Source organism: Saimiri boliviensis, chromosome 3 (assembly GCF_048565385.1).
Source record: "Saimiri boliviensis isolate mSaiBol1 chromosome 3, mSaiBol1.pri, whole genome shotgun sequence".
Taxonomy (NCBI): Eukaryota; Metazoa; Chordata; class Mammalia; order Primates; family Cebidae; genus Saimiri; species Saimiri boliviensis.
The window spans coordinates 20,796,528-20,814,661 of record NC_133451.1 but is presented as its reverse complement, the minus strand read 5'-3'; the positions used below and the strand labels follow the sequence as shown (position 1 = coordinate 20,814,661).

Genomic DNA, 18,134 nt, shown 5'->3' with positions numbered 1-18,134 from the left:
TTCTCTTTATAATGCCCCTTTCAAGATTTGCATAATTGATATTGTCATAAATATTCTCATATTCTTTTTGTGTAGCTAAAAGAATAGAGTGGATTTCATTGCGGAATAATGTATCAAGATTGTACAACAGAATTAATCCTGTTCTATATCATAAAATATTGCATTCATTAGAAATGAATATTTTCTTTGCAAATGAACTGAGACAGGCAGGTAGACTGAGTGAATCCTTTATTTTTGTTTCTCTTAGAAGCAATGATTCCAACAGCTGGTAAAAGTACAACAAAATTTTGGCATGTGCCAATCAGCTATTTCATAATTTTTTATTTAGAGAAAAAGATGTATGTATCACAAAGTAACCCCTTTCTCTTGTGGCATTATCTCCTTAGGCCCATTCATTTTTAGAACCCACATGTATACTTATCACCCTATGGTACTTGCTGCCTGAGTGAAAATATTTCCCAGCCACAAACTGATGGAATGTTCTGGATTATACTCATGTTCTCCAGAAATAATTTAAGGATTGAGTTCAATAAGGGTAGTCCTGAGGTGGGTGCCATCTGAAATCAACACATAATATTTACCTGCAGTGATGCTCGAGAACCTTTGTTGAAAGAATTGGGCCCTTATGGATATTTTAGAGCAATGTTTAGATTTTTTTAAATAACAAAATGATAATGGGAATGATGATAGATTCTGCTTGTTGAATGCTTTTTGTCTTCATAAATTTCCATGAGAAAGTTGTTAATATGTCCATTTTATGAATTAGTAATCTGACCCTCAGAACACATAAATAACTTGCTGGACGTCACACAGCTGGTAAGCAATGGAGTCAGAATTTGACCTCAGCACTGCCTGATTATGAAGCTGTGTGTTCTTTCATTCTGTCTGCTTTCAGCTGCTACCTCTTATTTTCAGTTCCAAGGTCAGTCTAAAACAGACCTCTCCCAAACACCTACATATGCTGAATCCTTGTGCTGAAGGCAGGTGGTAGTGTGGGCTTTTCAGGGTGAGTGCTTTATTTTCCAAGAAGCACAGAGAATTAATTCATTAAGTGGAACTTGAGAGGCTTTTCAAATATCTGAGCTGCTGAGAAGTTCAACCTTTTTAATTATGTGGAGTGAGACTTCCCACAATGTTAAACCTTCAGAATGGTGCCAAACTCAAAAGCTCCTCTGGGGTGATTTGGAATTGACAGAATAGAGTCAAATAGTCAAGATGAAGTCAAGATCTGACCATTCCAACCAGTTTGTTGCAGTGGTTCTGCCACACATGAAAAAGGAAAGGTGGACTTTTGTTGATAGTGAAGGGATAATGACCAACTAAAAAAACTGAGCAAAGAGAGACAAAGAAGGAAATGAGACAGGGAGAGATAGAATGTAAAGATGAGCATAACAAATAGCAGAGAAAGTGAGTAAATGGTAGTGTCAGAAAAGATAAAATAAGGTGAAATATTTTCTGTAAGGGAAGACAGCAGAGTGTCAAGTGACAGCTATACTAAGACCAGAAAAGAAATATGAGACTAAAGAAAGAAATCTTTTTTTTGTGATTAGGAGCAGGATTAGGAAAAAAAAAAACCCACAATTTAATTATTACATATAATATTGCTAATGATTTTCATTATATATTTGAAGTACTTCCACATGTGATATTTCATTTAATCCCCTCACAATATTCATGTGTAATTGGTTAAGTGAATGTCTCAGACTTTCTTTTAGAAATATGGAAACTTAGTGTCTGATTTGTCTAGTTTCTAAAATAAGTGGTAGAGTTGAAACAAGAAAATGTGTGGGTTTTATTTTTACTATGTGCCGCTAGGTCCATTGTGTGATGTTAAAAGTACATCTACCATAACATGGCTGTACCACATATGCTTGGGGGCATTTAATTACTGGGCTAGTCTGGTCTTCATCTGAAATACCCCCAGGGGATAGCAATATGTAAAAAGTACAGCACGGAGTGTGTTTAAACTATTGCATTTTACTAACCTGAGACTGTCAGGGTGCTTTTATTATAAAATGGAGATCAAGTATGGAAAAAAGGTATTACTTCTGTTATGACCGCTTGGGTGGTTATAGGAGGCGATGAACTGAAACATCGGGACCTGTGGATTTCACAGTAGACACAAGGCCAAACTGACTCACCAGCAGAATAAACAAAGTGTGATGTCTATGGAGAGAATTGTGAATAACAGTGATCATCTGTTGTACCTATCTATCCAGGATCTGTTTCCTCATCTTCTTGGTTGTGAATGCATTAGGTAAGGTTGACCCATCTCCCCTTCTCTATCCAACATAGATTGGCATATACTTTGCACTAGGCAAGTGCTCTCTTTGGCTACTTTCTGCCAGAGTACATGGGAAAAAAAAAAAAAAAAAAAATGTATTGCTCAGTTGGATATGGGTCTGGGGTTGTCAGTTACCATTTTATCCATGTCATGGTGGGAGCCTGATGAAAAACCCAGGACAGCCAGAACCTTGGCCCCACTGATTAAGCCTACAGATAATCACCTGAATCCTTGGACTTGCCATTTGGGTTAACAGATAAATCCTAAAGCTAGTATACGTTGAGATTTGGTCACTGTAAATCAGTCAAATACAAATGCAGGGAGCTGGTGCATCATAATAATAACCAACACTTATTGAATATATACTGTGCTTGTAAGCATTCTTCTTTAATCATTTCATTCTGACAGCAATCCTATAACATGCATGATATTACTATCTCCATTTTACAGAGAAGAAACTGGGATACAGAGTAGTTAAATGACTTGCTCAAGATCAGAGATAGGAAGAAGCAGAGGTGGGATTTGAACCCAGGAAGGCTAGCTGTATTCTATGAACTCTGTTCATTCTCTATCTCTCTTTGTGTGTATCCCCTTTCCATATATGTGTGAATGTCTTTATTTTTCTATATCCGTATCTATATCTGTCTGTATGTTATCTCTCTGAAATATGCAAATTCTTGAATAATGAAATTTCTGAAATAAATTAGAATATTAATGTTGATCCTGTGCATGGAAATTAGTATCTTAAATTTCATCCCAGTGTCGTGGACAAGAATAGAAATTGCCATTAGAGCTTAAAAAGAAACTATAGATCTGTGTTTTGCAAAGAGTATAAATAGGAAAATTAAAATAAGTATAATATTGAAGCATCCATATTATATGACATTAAGTCTCAGTAAGAGACTGAGTTGGTTAGCTGATCAAGCATTTTAGCAGTAAAAACAAAACAGAACAAACAAAAAACAGAGGCAATCATGTATAGGCACTAGGTTATCTTTAATATGACTGTTATTGAGGAGGAGATTGAAGCAGGGAAGAACCTCTGAACAGATATTTACTAAAAACTGTTTTGTGAGTCAGAACATTTAACCAATGCAGGTACTAAAACATTTCAAAGTCAGATGAGTTATCATAATGCTAGAAGACAAAAAGCACTCTACTGGGGCAGCTTTCGAATTTAGTTAATCCAGTTAACTAATTTAGGCAGTTAGTGAATCCAGTGCCAAGATACATGTGGAATTATGGTTAACTTTTTCACCCCTGCATCACTGATATAAAGTGCTCTGAAAAAGAAATTTTATTCCTAACAAGTGTCAAGGTCCTATGTAACTTCAACTTGCATTATGCGAAGAAATGGAAGAATAAAAGGTAAACACTTAAAAAAATCTGCTCTTATGCTTTTGGAAAAAAGAATTGTCTAAGAATTACAGTTGTGATTTAGGACAGCGGTAGGCAAATGAGCCAGATCTAGCCCACCACCTGTTCTTGTAAGGCCTGTATACTTGAAATGACTTTTGTGTTTATAAATGGCTGACGAAAGTCACAAGAATGATAATATTGTTACTTGTGAGATTTATATGAAATTTAAATTTTAATGTCCATACGTAAGTTTTATTGGACTATATCCACACTAATTTCCATATTGTCTATGACCGCTTTTGTGCTATGCCAGCAGAGTTGAGTAATTGTGATAAAGATTATATAACCCACAAAGCCTAAAAAATGTACTGCTCCTTTACAGAAGCAATTTGCCAACTCTCTATTTGGATAATAGAGCAATGATATTGGGAGGTACTTGAAATGTTCATCCAAGGGAAGCAGACAAACAAACAAACAAACAAAGCAACAAATACATATGTATATGTGTGTAGGTTTTAAACATCTTTCCCCTTGTCTTGATATTGATTCCAGAATTAAAACCATAAACCAAAATTGCATCAAAATATACAGTGCAATTTTAGAACTTCTCTTTTGTGATAAGTTTACACAGCCTTCTTTGGGAGGTCATGTAGTGGGTTCTCAATTTCAGTATAACATGGAACACACACATTTAATAATAGAATGACTTCATGAATACTGTGTCCTGTTGAAATATGTAGTCTCATAAAGATAGAGCAGGGACACATTTGGACTTGGGAATGAGGTTTTCTTCAAATACCTATGTTAATTCTGAAAATGTAGCCACTCTTGGACTTCATTCACCTCATCAGTGGACTTGGAAAGGGAAGCAGGGTTTTTAAAAATGCAGGTCAGCTAGCAGAAAGATTATGAATCCTGTTCTCCATTGTACTGTAATCTAGAAATTGCAGTTAAAATGATGTGGACATAGGAGAGGCAAAGAAAAGAGTACTAAAAAAGGGCCAAGTAATTCCATATTTTGGAGTTTACTGTCAGAATTGTTGTGCCTATGCTGCTTGTTTATAATTACCAACCAACTTTTTTTCTTATCTCTACATTTATAAATTCTACCCATTTATTATATTTATTTCAAAACATTTGAAATATATATATATATATATATATATATATATATATATATAATGTATATCTCACTGTGCAGGCTGAAGAATGATAGTAAATTTCTCTGTGTACCCATCTTTAATCTCTCAAACACTGCTTTCTCTATGTCCTTAGGAAGTACTTTTTCTATTTTTTGTTCTAATTGCTTGAGTATATGTGTCCGAAATTATTTTGAAATACTGTGAGTTTCTTCAATGCATTGTGCTTGACTCATTCATGTTTGCTTTCCAGAACCTCCAACATGTAAGGATTTAAATAAATATGTATAGAGTGAATGAGTGAATGCATTGCAAGCTCTCTGTGGTGAAATATTGTTTGTTTGTTTGTTTATTTTGAGATGAAGTTTTGCTCTTCTTGCCCAGGCTGCAGTGCAATGGTGCAGTCTCTGCTCACCACAACCTCTGCCTCCGGGGTTCAAACGATTCTCATACCTCAGCCTTCTGAGTAGCTAGGAATACAGGCATGCACCACCATGCCTGGCTAATTTTTTGTGTTTATAGTAGAGGCAGGGTTTCTTCATGTTGATCAGGCTGGTCTTGAACTCCCAACGTCAGGTGATCTTCCTATCTTGTCCTCCCTAAGTGCTGGGATTATAGGCATGAGCCACTGTGCCCAGCAGGAAATGGTTTATTATCTGACTCTTCCTTGCAGTTCCTGTGCTTAAGGGCAATTAGCAAATGTTGGAATTGAATGCACTGAAAGGTCCTGTTAGTCTATCTAGGCACCTCTTGAATGTTTGTACACAGGCAATGTGCTGTGTTATGTGTTGTTCATGAAAGTACTAAATAAAATATAAAACTTATTGAGGTGTTTGAGTCTACCCTGTTTGTTCATTGAAGACCTCATATTGTCATATTAATTGTAATTGTAATTGTCATATTCTTTCTTTCTCTTTCCAACTATTTCTGGTAGTCATGTCAAGTTGAGCTTATTTGCTATGTTTGATGAAGTGGTGGGGAGCCATGAAGTGTGATTATAAAAATGGGTTGTGATCTAATGTTAACAAACTGGGGAGAACTTAGCAAGGCCAGATTCTCTTCTGTATCCTCTTTATTCAGAGATAGGATTTTCCTTTCTTCTGGGACTATGAAAGGCACCTCTGGAATGACCTCATGTCTTACGACCTACTTCAAGGGAAAAGAAGTAGGTCGTAAGACATTAGGTCATTCCAGAGGTGGTCAGAAAAATCCTGCCTGGATTTTATGACCAAATTTGAGGGGAAGGTGAGAATAACCTTCCTGCTTCTGCTGCAGTCTCCAGTGTCAGGTTGCCATATTTTGGGGTAACATGTCTTAAACCCCATCAAACTGCATTATCTAACCTTTGGTTTCCTCGTCTGCAAAATGGAAATGAAAACATCAGTGGTATAGTACTAATGGAAAGATTAATCAAGATAAAATATAAATCCTTGACAAAGTTCCAGTAATATAGGTGTTCAAGAAGTGGAAGCTATTATTAGTAACTGAGTTTTATTTTATTTTATTTTTGAGACAAAGTCTTGCTCTGTTGCCAGGGAACGTCCCGGGTTCAAGTGATTCTTCTGCCTCAGCCTCCCTCCCAAATAGCTGCGACTACAGGCACATGCTACCATGCCCAGCTAATTTTTGTATTTTTAGTAGAGACGGGTTTCACCATGTTGACCAGGCTGGTCTTGATCTCTTAACCTCGTGATCCACCTGCCTTGGCCTCCCAAAGTGCTGGGATTACAGGCACAGCTGAGTTTTATTTTTTACATTCTCCCAATAAGTAACAATAGATTTTCGTATTAATTTAGTTTTCCAAAGATGCTAATTTACAGGATTAATCACATATTTTGCACGAATTTGGGGCTTTTACCCTCCTTTAAGAGGATTTGAGTATCATCTACTTTAAAATAATATAAAGCAAAACATTTATTTTCTGATAAAAAGTTTTAATTCTGAAATATGGGTACAAAACACTAATTTTTACTGAGCACTTATTATTTGCCAGATACTGTTCTAAATACTTTGCAAGGAATTGACTCTAAATCTTCACAACTTCCTAGTGAGGTTGGTAGAATGGCTATCTTTACAGATGAGGAAATTAAGGTACAGAAAGGAACAGAAATAGCAGAGCCTAGAGGAAAACTTAAGCTGTTTTACTCTTAGTCCTACACTAATAATCATTGTATGATGTTGCTTTAATATGAAAGAAAGTAGTATTAGAAATAATAACTACTATTCAGAGACAATTTAGAAGATTATTACTTTTTAAAAATCTATATTAGATTTTTAAATATGTGTCAGAGTGAAATGGCAACATACGATATTTAGAAAAAGCAGAAATATCTCCACAGAGCTCTAAAAATTGAGTGTAAAAATATTTGTACATAAAATCTGGAAAAATATTTGTACATAAAATGTATTTGTACATAAAATCTAGTGTAAAAGTATTTGTACTTAAAAAGCATTTGTGCATCATTGCATACTGTTATATAAGAGAGAGTAATATTTGAAGTAATGACTTCTATTCAGAGGCAAATATTACTTGTTAGGAATCTGTATTAGGTGAAAATATGTGCCAATTTTAAATGGCAAGATAGACTGTTTAGAAAAAGCAAAAGCATCTCATTGAAGCTCTAAAAAATCTAGTGTAAAAGTGTTTGTATACAAAATGAAGATCAAATTAGTAATAAGGTCTGAGGAGCCTCTTGTCAGAGTCATACATGGTAGGCTTTTTTAAAAATCGTATTGAATGCTAAATCAAATTTCTGCATATTATGGTTGTTACCATGAAAATTATCAAGACATGAGTAATTATTTTGGGGTATGAAATAGCAAATAAAATATTTTATTGATGAATAATAAATCCCAGAAAATGTTCAAAGTATTTTATTTTTCGGCACTTAAGATTCTGCCAAAGTATGTGGTTTCTTGTGATTGCCATCAATTACTGAGAGAAGGGTTCCTAGAAAGGAGGAGCATTTTCTGTGGTCTTCAGCATAGACTTTGCTGCTGAAGGAAGCCATCTCTAGCCTGCTGCTACATAAAATAACTTGTTTTTAACATCCTGATGTTATAACTTGCTTTCAGATATTCTCAAGTGCGCTGACTTCTGCCTCCTGAGTTCAAGCCATTCTCCTGCCTCAGCCTCCCAAGTAGCTGTGATTAGAGGCACCCATCTCCACACCCAGCTATTTTTTTGTATTTTTAGTGGAGGTGGGGTTTCATCATGTTGGCCAGGCTGGTCTCAAATGCCTGACCTCATGTTCTGCCCACCTCAGAGTCCCAAAATGCTGGGATTATAGGTGTGAGCCACTGTGCCTGGCTGGACTCTTGAGAAATGATTGTTTTAAGGGAACCACCATAATATTTTATAAACAACTAATCCTTACTTGTTGTTTATTTCAGAGCTTATTTTTAAAAAATATAATTTAGGATTTTGACACCCTTTATCTCCAATCACTTTAAGAACTCTTCAGAAAATTTCAAAACAACTATTTTGACCTATAGATTTCATATGGTTCAATTATTTGCTTGGAATACTTTTAGGAGAACAGGGATATGTTCCATGAAATTGGACAGCCATCTTAAAGTATTTGAAGGGTAGCCAGATGCAAGTGATCACTTATGCAGAAATAAAATTTATAAGCAGAAGTTCGTAGATACATATGAAGAGGAAAAGAGGCATTGGGAGAAATAATATTGTTGGAAATCACATTTTTTTCCAACATAAGGGAGAACATTATCATGATAAATTCTTATAAAATTGTAATGGGTTGGTCAAATAAACTAATAGCTTCCTGCTAACAGGTTTTTAAAAAGAGACCAGTTAACCATCTGTTGGGTATAATATGGGAAGAATTCCTTTTGAGCTGCTGAATTTGGATTAAATGACCTGTATGGACCTTTTCAAATGCAATGAGCTGAGAAAGTAAAATGGAAGAATGTTCTAATGTTAAGAATGCTGCTGATCTCTGTCTTAGTTCATGATAAGCATTATGAGAATTATAAGAAAGAAAATGCCTTAGAGTTCTTCCTAAAAGTTTTCAAGGATAGCTTCAACAGGAAAAAAATATATAGTTATTTAAAAAATAGATTTTATGAAACAAATATTAGAAAGGCACATAAAAAGCAATTTATGATGGTTTCTTTCACATACTCAGTAGCAACAATTAATTTAAAAGCAGATGGAGCTCTGTTAGGAAAATATCCCCATGATATAAGTTAGTGTAATTTGGATGTCAGCAATAGAAACTGGTGGTGCATGACATAAGCAGTAAAGAAATTTATTGATGAGACAGGATAGCTCACAGCACTGAAGAAAATTCTGAGACATTGGCTTTCAAGTAAACTAGAGCCTTTATGCAGATCTGGCTATTACAAATTAATACATAGTGTCTTCAGGATACCATTAGGGTGATGGATTCTGGGCATTTTATGTGTTTGTTTCACATTGTTTAAGATTCAAATTCTGGCGATAAGGTATTAAGAGAATATAGTTTCAAAGCCTTGCTTATTTCTTGGCTTGGGAAAGAAAAACGAACAACCCCACCAACATATTATTCAAGGGGTGGGAATAGCTTCTCCAAACAAAATCGCGGTGTCATTATTGGAAAAAGAGGGATGTAGGTTGGTCAGAGGAAAATAAATGTGCACCACATTGAGCCACTTTGGTTTGACACATGATTTTTCCACCCCTCTTAGCTTTCTTCAACATTACCTCTCCCCCAAATGCATATTTAATAAGAGCAGGGTACAACAGAAGAGAAACAGCTGTTCTGCACATAAAATGAAAGGCGTTTGTAAATTCAGAGAGCAGCGCATGCAAAGTTGTCCACAGTGGAAAGAAGAAATAGAGGAGACTCACTAATGTGGTAAAAGTATAGGCTCTATGGAGGACCATCACTGGAATGAAATTTCTCATGCTGGGGATAGTTGGTAGAGTTTCAACACAGTTGTATCTAATATCCTATTTCTTTTTTTTTTTTTTTTTTTTTTTTAGACGGAGTTTCGCTCTTGCTACCCAGGCTGGAGTGCAATGGCGCGATCTCGGCTCACCGCACCCTCCGCCTCCTGGGTTCAGGCAATTCTCCTGCCTCAGCCTCCTGAGTAGCTGGGATTACAGGCACACGCCACCATGCCCAGCTAATTTTTAGTATTTTTAGTAGAGACGGGGTTTCACCATGTTGACCAGGATGGTCTCGATCTCTCGACCTCGTGATCCACCCGCCTCGGCCTCCCAAAGTGCTGGGATTACAGGCTTGAGCCACCGCGCCCGGCAAGTCGTTGCCTGTGTTTACCATGCCCTAAACCCTCTGCAGTATCCCAAATGTGCCCTCCACGTCTGCTGTGCATAATGAACTTGCCTTTACTCTACTTTGTAATGCTAAAGAACCAATTCGTAGTGAGGAATAGTCATAACAGAAGAAGACTCTACAAAAGCCATGAGTATTTTTGGTAAGCAAGCTCTTTAGGAAACTACCAACTGTCCTGGAACTCATGAGAGTGGTAAGATGTAGGGTGGGGAGGGGTAGTTTCCACCTGATATGAGAAGGAGATCCAAGGCATCTTACTTGCATAATAATCCATAGCTATTCTTCTTGTCACAAACCTGATTCCATTCTCAGCACTCGTTCACATTCTTTAAAAAAAGAATGTACTTAGAGAAAAGCATACAATTTCTTTTCTCTTTTTATAGAAAAGATAGGGAATTGTGTCAACTGATACATATTGCAAAATATTTTTCAAATACTTGGCATTGTTTTGAAGTTTCTCTGGAAGACTTAGAGACATCTAACTTCAGATTTCTATAAGCTGACTTATGTTTGGATCACATGAACTTTAATACAAATAAGTCATTGTTAAATTTAGATAATACCTTGCAAATTCTAATGGAATTTACTAAAAGTTTAATTTGGATTTATTACTTATTCAATTACATTTTATTTGTGAGTACAGATGATAGGATCTTTATCCACTTATATATGGTGAAAAACTTTTAAATTTAATAAAATTCAGTATTGAGAGACTATAAATTTCATTGAAATGGAGCATTTTGTCTTTATCTTGATCAAACTTGCTTGTTAGAGTTATATTTTCTTCTAAATGATTATTTTAATATAATTCAGAAAATGCAGTTATACCCTCAAAAATAACTTTTTTTCTTGCTTACTATATTTTGAGTAACTGAACTATTTGAGTGAAGGACATTCATAGAAAATTGTATAAAACAGTAAACATTGTGACTATTATGAGTAATAGGGAAATGAGATATTCAAGAGAAAAAAATTTAGTTCATTACTTTCATTGATCAAATATAATGTGGACAGAAATTTTTTAGACCAGTGAGAAAGTACAGAAGTGTTTTTTTGTTTTTTTTCTAATGATCCAGAGCCACAAGCTGTTTGTACCTCCCTATAGGTATAAATGTATACTTTTTTACACTGGTGGAAGAGAAATGGTGGGAAATGCAGCACAGAACATAATGCTGATGGTTGTACTGTCTTGTAAGTGATATCAATGTTAATATATATCCCAATACTAATTCATAAAAGTGTGTGTGTTCACAGCATTAATATATTCATAGATATAAAATGATGGTAGACCAGCAGGTAACCAGAATACAGAGAAGAAATTCACTAAGGAAGTTATTTCATTCTTTCGTGGCTGGGGTGGAAAGGTTTTCCATGGGACCACGCCCTTTCATTATCATCCCAGTGGGAGAGTAATGAAGCCCCATGTGAACTACCAGTTCATGAAGAGCATTAGGAATTGTCCATTGGAATAGTCCCACTTGTACAGCATAAGAGTAAGAGTGATTTTTCAATACTATGAGAATAACTTGTTTAACAGAAGTTCTGGCACTCTGGTCTCCTGACTTTTTTTGATGTCACTTTCAAGGGGTTCCTGTTAGTTATTACTAGTCCAGGGAGTTTGAAGATTAAAAGGAGTTTTCACTCTTCCTTCTACGCTTTGGAGCTGGAATGGAAATAATCAAGTGAACTGTTTTCTTTTACACAATATAACAGAAGATGCAGGCCTTATTATCTGGTGTAAAGAATGTGAATTAGAAATTAGTTCTTTGTTCTTACATTTTATATTTAATATTTTACAGCTTTTAAGTGAGTAATAAATTATTTTTGTAATAATTCATTATTTATGGAATATTTTTAAACAAAGTTTAATGTAATTCCACAAAATGACAGGCATAGGGAGAAAAATGTGCTTGGAGATAATTGGCCCAGTGCTACCCAAAATAGTTTAAGACATTATTTTAGTAGAAATATTGAAGGGATTTCTAAGAAAAGCCTTTTCACTAGCAGTGGCAGATAATCAGCTTGGATTATTCAGGATTGAAAACTCCAATTTATAAAATTTTCTTTCTGTCTTTGAGCCACCTTAATTAAATGAATCAAAATTTTGAAAGCTAACTCACTTTGAACAACTTCCGTGGACTTAAAATAATGAAATTATTTATCTCTGAGAGGTATGGGAGAGAAAGAGACAGCCTATGGAAACCCTAAAAATGAGCAGTTGTCCATTTCTTTTTCTATTCTATCAGTCTGCCTCTTTCTTTTCTTTTCTTTTTTGAGACAGAGTTTTGCTCTTGTTGTCCAGGCTGGAGTGCAATGGCACGATTTTGGCTCACTGCAACTTCTGCCTCCTGGGTACAAGTGATTCTCCTGCCTCAGCCACCCAAGTAGCTGGGATTACCGGTGTCTGCCACCACACCTAGTGAATTTTTTTGTATTTTTAGTAGAGATGGGGTTTCATTATATTGGCCAGACTGCTCTTGAACTCGTGACCTCAGGTGCTCTACTCACCTTGGCTTCCCAAAGTGCTGAGAATACAGGTATGAGCCACCAAGCATGGCAGTTCCTCTTTCTTTTGAAAGTTTTATCCCAGCTTGTTTGTCCTTCCACAGCTTCACCAACATATTAATACCACTGCACTTTGTGGGAAGACAAATCCATCCAGCTCTGAGATTAAGCCCTTTAGTATATCCCAGTAGTCTGACCACAAACCTGGTTTTCGGGGCCCTGGAAGTAGTTGAAATCCAGGAGACATTTGCTGGGCTTTTCTGGGAAGAAGCTCCTTTGTTTTTAGAAAACAACTACAAGGAATTTTTCATTCTTTCTTTCCATATGTGACCTTTTACAATATGAGGTAAGATGTCATGTGAAAACATCATCATATTAGAGAACTAGTTAACTGCAAATTTTCCGAGAGCTGTAGTTGTGATTTTTTTTTTCAATTTTTTTTCTGGAAAATGTACATTGAACTAGAAAAAAAAAAAATGAGGGGAGTGTAAACACCATTCTCTTGTGTTAAAACTTGGGAAAAAAATAGGACATCTCTTGGCATCACTGCTCACCTGGGTTTTCCCAGTGGGCTATTGTTTCCAAATCACAGATAGTGGAGAGGCAATTATCTCCTTTCTAGGCTTTCTACTTTCAGGCAAAAGCTGTTGATGTACAATAATTGAGTTTTCCCAGGGTGTCTAAAGAAGAAAGGGCATGTCATCAAGAAGTGCAGCTGAGTCCTTCTTGTTTATGTCTCTTTGTAATTTAAAAAATTTTGTTATGGAATATGTAAGACACAAATGATGTACCACGTAAACTTAAGAATTTAAGTGAAAACAATGCATCGCACTTCCCAGCTCAAAAAATTAAATGTTGTGGGTAATTTAAGGGCTTTCTGTATGCCCCTTACCAATCTCACAACCAGTCCACCCCGAAAGGTTCCTACCATCCTGAATTTTGGCTTAATTTTATCATGACTTTTTCTAACAGCTTTTCCACCTGTGTCTGTACCTGTAAACTATATATTTTTAGTTTTGCTTATAGTTGAATTATGTACAGTTGAGTCATATTGAATGAATGTATTCTTTGTGACTTTAATTTGCTAAATATTGGTTTTTGAGGTCAATCCTTGCTGAAGCTAATTCCTGTGGTTTATTCATTTTCAGTGTTAAACTGTATTGAATCAAATGAATATGCTGCATTTGATTTATCCGTTCTGTTTTTGATTGGTATTTGTTTGCTTCTGGTCTTTTAAAATTATAAACAGTAGAAATGATTATCATGCATGGCCCCTGATACATATCCAAGAATATTTCTTCAGAGATGAACTCTGGGCTGTAGGATATGAAAATGCCTATAATTTAATTTGTAAGTGTAGGAAACATGTTCAAGTAATATTGTTAACAAAACAAACAAACAAAAAACTAACAAAAAATGTAGCAAAACATTTGGAAAAACTTTTCCAAAGTTGGTGTACCATTTTATACCCTCCTAGTAATTACTTTTAACAGTAATTATTGAGAACTTGGATCGATTCATACTCATCCATGGTTAGTATTGGACAATTTTATGTTTTTTAGAAGTTAGTAGTTATATAATGGTATTTGATAATTAAATTACATTTTCCAAATTATTAATGAGGTTGATCACCTTTTTATTTTTTATAAACCATTTGAAATTTTCTATCATGTTTTTCATTTTTACTTTTGAGTCATGGGAGTTTACAAATAGTCAATTGTTAGTGTAAGTAGCCTTCTGTCATCTCGGTTTTGTCTTATCACTCTTTAAACTGGGATATAGTAGAATTTATTATCGTCTTTCATAGTTTATATTTTGTGTCCTGCTTTTTTAACATAATCTCACCCTACTGTAAGATTATTTTTTTCTTAAAAGTTTTAAAATTTTGTCTTTCACATTTAATAATTTAATTTATCTCCAATCATTTTAAATTGAGAGGGTGTTTCAAATTGCTGATTTCCTCACATGGGTAATTAGTTTTCCCAGGACCATTCTTTTTCCTCTAATTGACACAGCTTACTTGTCTTTCTGTGTAGTACCCAGTCTGTCTCTGGCATTGCCATTCTGTCGATTCTTATGTCAAAGCCACAATACACTACACAGCACATCCTTATGAAACACAGAGTAAAAACAGCAGGAATGGGCATCTTTCTCTTCTTCCTAATCTTAAAGGATAAGGTCTCAGCCTTTCACTGTTAAGTATAATATTAGTGGTGAGTTTGTCATTTAAGACCTTTATTATCATCTATACCTAATTTGTTGAGCATTTTTACCATGAAAGGTTGTTGAATGTTGTCAAATGCTTCATTTTTGCATGTATGAGAGAGTGATATGATTTTTATCTTCTAGGTTATTAATGTGGTATATCACGTTTATTGATTTGTGAATGTTGAGCCATTGTTGCATCCTAGAGATAATTTGTAATTGATTGTGATGTATGTGCTGTTTTAATGTGCTGCTGGATTTGCTTTGCTAGTGTTTGTTAAGGATTTTAACATCTAGGTTCATCAGGGATTTTTGTGGTATATAGTCTTTTTAATGTGTTTTTGAATTTGGTTTGCTAGCATTTGTTAAGGATTTTTGTGTCTATGCTCATCGGGGATATTGGCCTGTAATTTTCTTTTCTTGCAGTATCTTTGTCTGGTTTTCATATTTGTGTAGTGCTGGCTTGGAAGTGTTCTCTCCAATTCAATGTTTTATAAGAGTTTAAGAGGAACTGGTATTAATTCTTTAAGTGTTTGGTAGAATTCACCAGTGAAACCATCATGTCCTGGGCTTTTGTTTGTTTGTTTGTTTGTTTGTTTTTCATGAAAAATGTTTCATTGTTCATTCAATCTACCTATTATTAGTCTGCTCAGATGCTCTCTTTCTTCATGATTTTGTCTTGGGACATGTATGCTACTGGGAACTTATTTCTTCTTAGTTGTCCAATTTGTTAGTGTGTAATTGTTCATAGTAGACTCTATGATCCTTTGTATTTCTGTGGTATCAGTTGTCATGCATGATTCCTCTGTCATTTCTGATTTTATGTGAGTTTTCTTTTTTGTTAATCTAGATAAATATTTGTTAATTTTGTTTACCTTTTCAAAATGAATTCTTGGTTTATTTGATGTTCTCTATTATTTTTCTAGTCTCTATTTCATTTATTTATTCTCTGGCTTTTATTTCCTTTCTTCTTTAACTTTGGGCTTAATTTAATTATTTTCTCTGGATTCTTTAGGTGTAATGTCAGATTGTTTATTTGAGATCTTTCTTCTTCTTTGTTGTCAGCCTTTATTGCTATGAACATCCCTTTTAGAACTGCTTTTGCTACATCCCAGAAGTTTTTGTATGTTGTGTTTCTATTTTTGTTAGCCTCACGATATTTTAAATGTTTCTTTTTAGTTTTTTATTTGACCCATTGGTTGTTCAGGAGCATGTTGTTTAATTTCCACATACTTGTGAATTTTTCAATATTTCTCCTGTTAATTGATTTCTAGTCATAGCACTGTGGTCAGGAATAGAACTTGAAATGATTTTAAACTTTGAGCATTTCTTAAGACTTGTTTTGGGACCTATTATATGTCCAGCAGAATGTTTCATTTATTCTTAAGAAAAATGTGTATTCTGCTGCAGTTGGGTGGAATGTTCTATATATGTATATGACTTTTACATCCATTTGGCCTAACATATACTTTAATTTGGATGTTTTGTTGTTGATTTGCTGAAAGTGAGTATTGAAGTTTCTGACTGCTACTATTATTATTTATTTGTCTCTTTGTTTGACACTGAGTCTCACTCTGTCACCAAGCTGGAGTGTAATGGCATGATCTTGATTCACTGTAACCTCCAGCTCCCAGGTAAAAGCAGTTCTCCTGCCTCAGCCTCCTGAGTAGCTGGGATTACAGGAACAGTGGCACTCGGCTAATTTTTGTATTGTTTTTAGTAGAGACGGGGTTTCATGTGTTGGCCAGACTGGTCTTGAACTCTTGATCTCAAGTGATCCAGCCCACCTTGGCCTCCCAAAATGCTTCAATTACAGGCATGAGCCGACACACATGGCTAATTTCCTACTATGATTTTATTCAAATCTGCCTTCCTTGAAGTCTATTAATATTTGCTTTATACGTTTAGATGCTTTCATTTTGGGTACATATATATATTTATAATTGTTATATTTTCCTGATGAATTAAGCCATTTTTATTAGAATAACCTTCTTTTTTTACTGTTTTTGACTTAAAGTCCATTTTATCTGGTAAAAATCAGCCTTAAAAATATTTGCTATTATTTTAGTAAGTTTGTGTTTGTGGTAAACTGTATGTCAGCATTTATTAGAAATTTTATTGATTTCTTTTTGGTTTTCAACAATAAAATTGAGTATATACATCTATTTTGATATACATTTTTTTTTCTTCTCAGCACTCAGAGACATGATTTCATGGTGCCTTTAGTATTATTTAAAAGTCAGTCATCATTTTAATCACCGTTAGTCACCAAGAGGCCTGTTCTTTCTTTACTTTTTGTTTTTTCCTGCTTTAACATCTTGTTATGGTATGGTACTTTTTAGGCTTACTGTCATGTATCCAGGAATGTATTTATTTTTATTTACATTGTTTTTAATTTATATTCCCTTCTAGATTTTAGGGTTTATGTCTTTCAACAGTTTTGGAAAGTCTTGTTATTATATCTTTGAATATTATTGCTTCTCCATTCTCTCCTATTATCTATATCTGGAAATTCAGTTACCTTCTTACACTACCTTCAGAGTATCGTAAGTTTTTTATATTTCCTCTATCTTTATTTTTCTTTCCTTCAGTGAGGATAACTTCTTTAAATCAGCTCCCCAGTTTACCATTCTAATATTCTGTGTCTAATTTGTTTAATCATTTTATGGAGTATTAATTTCATTTTTATGTATTATTTTTAAAATTTTGTTAAACTTTTAAAATATACATATGAACTTTTATAGTCTTTCATTTCTAATTTATATTTTTAATTTTTACTTTATTTTATCATACTATTAATACATATATTTAGCATCCTATGGAGATAATTCTAAGAAGTAACATATTTGTGGTCTTGTTTCTACCATTTTTTTTGTGTTTTTTTTTTTGTTTGTTTTGTTTTTACATGACTCTCACTGATGCCTTTTTTCCTGTTTATAAGTTAGAGCTGCTTATTTTACCCAAAATTTCATATATGAGAATTATTTCAGCACTGGGTTGAAATAATTTTACTTTAGCAAAAGTTTTCATTTGTTATATTTCAGACCTCAGGGACCACCACCACACCTGGAAAATGTTAAAGTCTTGGCTTGCTGTTTTGTATAACATAGTGGCATAAAGTTATTTTGTAAATTTAGATGAGGTTCAGCTTGTGGTTAGGTATTCTTGGGAAGGTTTTATTTGTTTTTTTCTTAACTAAGTGCAAAATTCAAAACCAGCAAATTTGCTTGTTATCTTCTTTTTTGTGGCATGATTATTTCTTTTGTGGTTCTATATTTATGTAAAAGTTTCTGTCCTCTATGTTCTGTACATCTTTCACAAAAGAATCTCATCATTTTCATA

At 34.5% G+C, this 18,134-nt stretch overlaps 1 protein-coding gene across 2 annotated transcripts in view; it reads left to right on the top strand.

Annotated features, from left to right (window-relative positions):
- Positions 1 to 18,134, top strand: part of KCNIP4 (potassium voltage-gated channel interacting protein 4) — a 1,209,336-nt gene that overhangs the window by 102,327 nt on the left and 1,088,875 nt on the right. The window lies entirely within an intron of this gene.